The sequence below is a fragment of the Prionailurus viverrinus genome, chromosome D1, assembly GCF_022837055.1.
Source record: "Prionailurus viverrinus isolate Anna chromosome D1, UM_Priviv_1.0, whole genome shotgun sequence".
In the NCBI taxonomy this organism is placed as follows: Eukaryota; Metazoa; Chordata; class Mammalia; order Carnivora; family Felidae; genus Prionailurus; species Prionailurus viverrinus.
In genome coordinates this window covers 110863135-110870065 of record NC_062570.1, presented here as the reverse complement: position 1 = coordinate 110870065, position 6931 = coordinate 110863135, and positions in this window count along the sequence as shown.

Sequence of the window (6931 nt, the reverse complement as noted above, 5' to 3'; positions counted from 1 at the left end):
TCACAATGCCCCAGCCCTCGCACCATGGTTTTAATGTTGTCTATTCTCACATCATCCGTAGTCCTTTGTCTCTAGAGCGTTACAGAGTCCCAACCACAGGTTTTATTTCCATGTAGCACGGTGGCAAACTTTTTCTGCATTTCTACGGTCTTGCCAGTTACTTTGGCAAGTAATTTGTCAATTTGTAGTTGACAAAGTAACAACACATGAGAAATAGCATCTTCGAGTGAATTAGTGGCAAGTGTTGAGCCCTGGAGCCCGGGAGACTCCTGTGTGGCCAGCAGTGGTGTTGCTGGAGGGGTTTTGCCCTCAGAACTGTAATCCAGTCAGAGCAGTAGTGACCCAGACTGCGCCGGGACCTTCTGAAGGTGTGGACCTCAAGAAGGCAGGCCAGGATTGACGAGCACGCGGTGGGTGATCACAGGAGATGCCTGCAGAGAGGAAGTGTGGGCTTCCAGTTTTGGGGAGCCGTAGGGTTCCCATAGAGCCTCCTCATGGTCCTTCCTGCCCTTCAGTGCCTCCAGCTGAGGAGAGAAGAGAACCAGTCTTTACTTATAGGACTTCGTGAAAGCCTCACAGCCTCACAGTGCCCCTATGGAAAAGTGGTGTCATGCTAATTTCGTAGATGAGAAAGTGGGCTCAGAGTCATTTGTCCAAGGTCAAGTAGCTATTCATTCATAATTCACGGTCTCCTTTGGGGGCACCTAAAGTTAAGCATCCAGTTTCAGCTCAGGGAATGATCTCACGGTTCATGAGTTCAAGCCCCATGTCGGGCTCTTTGCTGACAGTGCAGAGCCTGCTTGGGATCCTGTCTGTCTGTCTGTCTCTCCCTCTCTCTCTGCCCCTCCCCCACTCACACTTTCTGTCTCAAAAATAAAAAAGCAAGAGAAAAAGCTCGTAAAGCCCTTATGTGCCCCCCCCCCCCCCCCCCCCGCACACTAGTTCTCCGTAGATATTAGGTGTCAGTGCTTGGTCATGGGCCCCTGAGGCCTGAGAGTTCAAGCTGTCTCCTAACACAGATTGCCTGGCATGTCCGTGAGGTCCCCGGAGCTCGTGCAGGGCTGTCTCCTGCGCAGGTGGTAGGAAAGTGCAACCTGTTAAAGACCCGCACGCTATCTTCCCAGCCAGTGAAGACAGAAACCCCCCTGGGGGTGAGAAGCACTCTCCCCGAAGCAAGGAGTAGGAGTGACCGTTGGGAGGCAGCAGCAGGGCCAATGAGAAGGCGTCCCCTGGCCACCCTTGGGCCTCCTGGTGAACCGTGGGGAGGGCGTTAGATGGAGGGTTTGTATAGAGATCAAAGTGGATGTAAGAAGTACACACGAACTGGGCAGTGACTGACTCGTCTGTTCTGGGCGCTTGTGCAACCCACCCCACCAGCCTAGTGTGCAGCGTGAGCTCTTTTCCCCTGGGGTCTGATCTCTCCTCACCCTGGTTGTGTCTCATTTAATGTAATGTTAAGCTCAGGCCGCCTCCACCTGGGAATGGCATGCTTCTAAAAAGGATTGTTTTCCTCCCAGGCTGCTGGCTTGTGTCATCTCTGAGAGCGAAGGATCTTGCTCACTTCAGCTGCCCAGTGTCAGACTCAGGGGTGCTATGTCAACAGTTTTTCCCTTTATTAGGCATTAACTGAAACTAGGCCGGCACAGTGCATTTTTTAAAAATTAATAAATGTCTAGCAAGGGCCTGCAGCCCCCCAAGGATCTGTGGTGACAGGAGCTTGACCCATAGCTCTCAGTCTGACCCCTCAGTGCTCAGTGGCCTCATTGTGGGCCAGAGCCGGGCAGATGAGCATCTGGCCCGTGACTCCTGCCATTGCAGGCTGCCAGGTGACGCATCACGTTGGGTCATAAAGGCTTTTCTCTTCCATTCGTTCCTCTCTCCATCATCTTAAGCCTTCGGAAGGCACAAGCCAAACACCTTTGCCCCAGCTCTGTTGCCTTGGGGTACATCTGTTGGGGTCACTGTGGACGTGCCTCTCGCTGGCTTTGAGCCCCATCTGGAGATGATCTGGTCCGACTCGTAGCTCTAGCCAGGGTGGCACAGACAGGCACCTGCTTCATACTTTGAAACGTCCCCAGGGGAAGAGATTGCACCGGCAGAATTAAGAGTCCCGTCTGCCCATCTGCCGCCACTGCTATGGCGAGATGGAGAGGAAGGGTCCACGGGATGGAAGCTGGGCAGCCTTATGTGGCGAGCAGGTCTGGGAGACTTCTGAGCTGTCAGGTCCCTGTCGGCACAATCTAGTGTGTCTGATGGGGTGGGCTCGCCATCCTGTGGCCGTCGGGGGGGGTGATGCCTATCAGCTTCCAAACAGCTTCCAGTTAAGCCACCTGTCGGCAGACACTTCCGTTTGCCGGGGAGCCCTCTGGGAGGGAGGTCGCGTGCAGAATCTTCCCCAGTCGGTCGGGTAGAATGGCGCCGGTGGGACAGGTGGCCTGACGCAAGGGCTGCTCTTTCAGCTTCGAGAACCACATGTCTGTGAGCGGTCTGACATTTTTTAAGGTGGCTTATAGAAAAGTGGAAGCTTTCCAAGATAACAGGCTCGAAGCGGAAGAGCTGCAGCGAAGAAATCTACCACCTTGTAACCTGTAACCACAGAAGCGTCCAGGTCTTTTGCTGGGTCCCAGGTCTTGCCTGAATCCAGATACCCCTGCCAGAGCGGAGAACGTTCTCTCTAAAAAGGGCACTGTGAACACATCTTACATAACTACACATCACAGCAGGTAGTTTTAAAGCACATGGTGACATTAAGGTGTGTGGGGTTTTTTTGCCAGTGGGTTTTGGGTTGGTGGGTATTGAATGGAATGTTCACATTTGGCGATGCCCTGGAACGCATGTTTAGGGCAAATAGAGCAGGGCAGATGTTTGGGAGTCAGACCTAAGTAAACATCCTGGATTCCATTGGCGAGCCAAGTGGGCACAGCATTTAACCTCTGTGTCTTTGTGTGTGTGTGTGTGTGTGTGTGTGAGAAACGGAAAGGAAAGGAACCTTCCCGCACGTGTGTGGGGACGGGCCAAAAGGGTCACGCACGTCAGGCGCTCAGCGCAGTACCCCGCGTGTTGGCGGCACTCAGTAGTCATGGCAACAGCGCCGTGTGCAGACAGCGGGCCCAGCGCTGCTAAGAGGACCATGTGGGCTCTATCACGGGATGCTCCCAATGGTAACGTGAGACGGGTACAGTTAGCATTCCCCTTCCACGGGTGAGGAGAGTGAGGCGTGCTGAGACGAAGCTACGTGCAGGAGGTCACAGATGGGAAGGGGCGGAACAAGCATCTGAAGGCCGGCCTTGGTCACCATATGCTCCAGTGCCTCGAAACAGGAACGCCATCACCAGTACCCCTCTGCTACTGACTTCTCGTCCTGGGCCTCGTCTTGGTCCGTGGAGGACTGACTGCTGGGCACACTTGGCAGAGATCCTCCCTTGGTTCCCGGGCCCCGGCTCTTGCAGAAATGACGTCATGGCCTCAGCAGCTCCAGCCTCAACCACCCGAGCCCTCCAAGCATGACAGGCGCAGTCTCCAGAGGATGGTTTGGAGAGACCCTTCTTTTGGACTTGGGGGACGGCCAGAGAGCGAGGCTCCAACTCTGCCCTGGTTTCGAGGGTTTTGCCCTTACCTCAAGCAGCGGGGAAGACGTCTGAAGCTTTCCGGAGCTTCCTGTCACTGTCTGTCCTCTTCCTCCAAGTTGGAGGCTGGCTCTGAGAGCAGGGTGTGGCTGGTGGGGAAGGCCACGAGAATCCCGTTTTAGGGGCCGAGACGAGCTGCCCACCCACACTGGCTCCAGGGCTTTCGCTAGGAAGACAGTGCTGGTTGCTAGTCAGGGGCTGGGACGCCAGGCCCCTGGTGAGCGGGACCCTCACCCTGTTCCCCTTGCCTCCCACCCCCCTCAGCAGGGGCCCGCAGAGGTGAGAAGTTCTCGTAGATGCTGCGCTAGATGATGTGTCTCTGGCTCAAGTAGAAAGAAGCAGCTGGTTTGGTCCAAAAAGGAAGCGATGCCCAGAAATTAATTTGAAAGATACACTGTAATGGTCTTCAGCACGGTGTGCATTAGCAAAATGTTCGGTAAAGCTACTGCCTGCCCTAACTTTAGAGGAAGCCCGCGTGCTTTCCAAGCTGACGACCCACGGAAAAGAGGTTGCAGAGCCAAAAACTAGTCATCTCTGTTGGCCGCTTTTGTGTGCGTTTGGTGAGGATTTACAAGGAAGGGATGAGCTCAGGAAAGAATTACCTTGTGTTCAAGAAGTAAGGAACGGAAGTGGAATCCGGAGATCCAGGGCCTTCCAGAGCTGATACATCTTCTATACCCTAAGTAGAAAAAGATGAGATGTAAGAAAAATCGGGGGCAACAAAAGCCCAGTAAAACTTCTCCCTTGGATAAAGTGACTCAGGACAGGACCGGACGAGGCCATGCCTCCTGTTATTATTCTGAATAGCTTCAAGATAGCCATTGAGGGGAGAAGGAATAGTAGGGAGAGTGAACCAGCAAAACAAGTTAGGTTCTAGAATTGTCTAGGAAAGGAGGAGCCAAGATAGCAGAACAGCATGGAAGTTTTTTGTGTGTCTCGCGTCCATGAAATAGAATTGTCTAGGAAAAGACTTTGGGGAGTGTGGCTACTGGCACACAGAACTGACTAGAAGCAAATGGGGTGGAAGCCAGCTAAGTCTGTGAGGGATTGTATTGCCCTTGGAACCATGAGTCGGGGCTCCCCTCCCCTCAAAAAATAAAAGTCCTTGAGACGCCTCAGTGGCTCAGTCAGTTAAGTGTCTGACTTCAGCTCGGGTCATGGTCTCACAGTTGATGAGTTTAAGCCCCGCATCGGTCTCTTCGCTACCCTGCTGACCTGCCTGCTTGAGATTCTCTCCTTTCCTCCCTCTCTGCCCCTTCCCTGCTCACGCTTTCTTTCTCTCTCAAAATAAATAAATAAAAAGAAAAGTCCGTGACAGTTTTGGGGCACCTGGGTGGCTGAGTCGGTTAAGCGTTCAACTCTTGGTTTTGGTTCAGGTCATGATCTCATGGTCCATGAGATCGAGTCCTGCATCAGGCTCTGCACTGGCAGCCCAGAGCCTGCTTGGGATTCTCTCTCTCTCCCTCTGTCTCTGCCCCTCCCCCCTGCTCTCTCTCTTTGAAAATAAATAAACATTAAAAAAATGTTCTTTAAAAAAGTCCTTGGGCCGCCTGGGTGGCTCAGTTGGTTAAGCATCCAACTTCAGCTCAGGTCATGATCTCGTGGTTCGTGGGTTCGAGCCCCCCAGTCGGGCTCTGTGCCAACAGCTCAGAGCCTGGGGCCTGTTTCAGATTCCGTGTCTCCTCTCTCTGCCCTTCCCCCACTCGCCCTCGATCTCTCTCTCAAAAATAGATAAACATTAAAAACAGATTTTTTTTTTAAATAATTAAAAAAAAGTCCTTGACAGTTTTCAGCGGGACGTCCAACCATCCATGGGCAGGAGGGAGAATGTGCAGCCCCCAAGGAGGACAGGCCTATGTCAGAGGTGGCCAGGGAGGATGGTGGCCAAGGAGGAAGTTCCCAGTGGAAGGAGCCGGACCAATGTGAGCAGGGGGCGGCTCTGCAAGGCAGAGCCAGTCGGGGAAGGAGTTTCCCTGCAGCGCCGTCTCGGCCCCACCACTGTGCGGGCAGGGCAAGGGGACAGCGGACCTGGCTTTTCAGTGCCAGGGGTCGTTGGCCCAGGAAGAGAAGAGGTTGCTGCACTGACGTCACCAGGGACGCTGGGCTTCGAGCCAGATGCAGGGACTGGGCGAGGCTCTGGGTGGTGTCCCTCGAGGAGAGCGTCCGTGGGGGCCACGTGGGAGCAGACACACCTTGCTGGTTTGGCGAACGGAAGGGCGGCTTGGGCAGGGACTACAGGATCTGCCCATCGCCCCGTTTCTTCCTCCTGAACGCCTAGAAGACCGCCAGCTCCCGGCCTCCCTTACGTAAGGGCAGTGCTGGGTGATCAGCACGGGCAGGTGGGACGTGGGCAAACATAATGAAGGCCACCTTCAGGCCTGGGCCCTTACGAACACCCCGAGTGACCTCAGGCCGCTGCCACCCGGCTGCAGATGTCCAAGACGCACGTTGGCGGTGGGGTGCCCACGCCAAGGAGGAAGGCCACCGAAACGCTCCCATGCTGCACGGATGAGATACAAGCCTTTACGGTGTCGAGTCAGGGCGGTTTTGTGCTTTATTGATTTCCTTTTCTACTCTGACCAGCACGTCTTGTTGTATCAGATACACAGCACAGCAGACCCCTGAACCACGCGGGGGTGGAGATGCACGCACGCTTTGACTCCCCGAAAACCCAGCTACGAATAGCCTACTGTGGACTGGAAGCCTTACCGATAACATGAACAGTCAATCAACACATCTTTTGGGTTGTGTATTATAGACTATGTTCTTACACAAAAGTAAGCTAGAAAGAAAAATGTTATTTTTTTAAAATGTTTATTTTTGAAGGAGAGAGAGACAGAGCCTGAGCAGGGGAGGGGCAGAGAGAGTGGGAGACAAGAATCCGAAGCAGGCTCCAGGCTCCGAGCTGTCAGCACAGAGCCTGACGCGGGGCTTGAACCCACAAACTGTGAGATCATGACCGGAGCTGAAGTTGGATGCTTGACTGACTGAGCCACCCAGGCGCCCCCAGAAAGAAAATGTTATAAAGAATATCATGGGGCGCCTGGGTGGCGCAGTCGGTTAAGCGTCCGACTTCAGCCAGGTCACGATCTCGCGGTCCGTGAGTTCGAGCCCCGCGTCGGGCTCTGGGCTGATGGCTCGGAGCCTGGAGCCTGTTTCCGATTCTGTGTCTCCCTCTCTCTCTGCCCCTCCCCCGTTCATGCTCTGTCTCTCTCTGTCCCAAAAATAAATAAACGTTGAAAAAAAAAATTTTTTTTAAAAATAAAAAAATAAAAATAAAAATAAAAAAAAAAAGAATATCATGG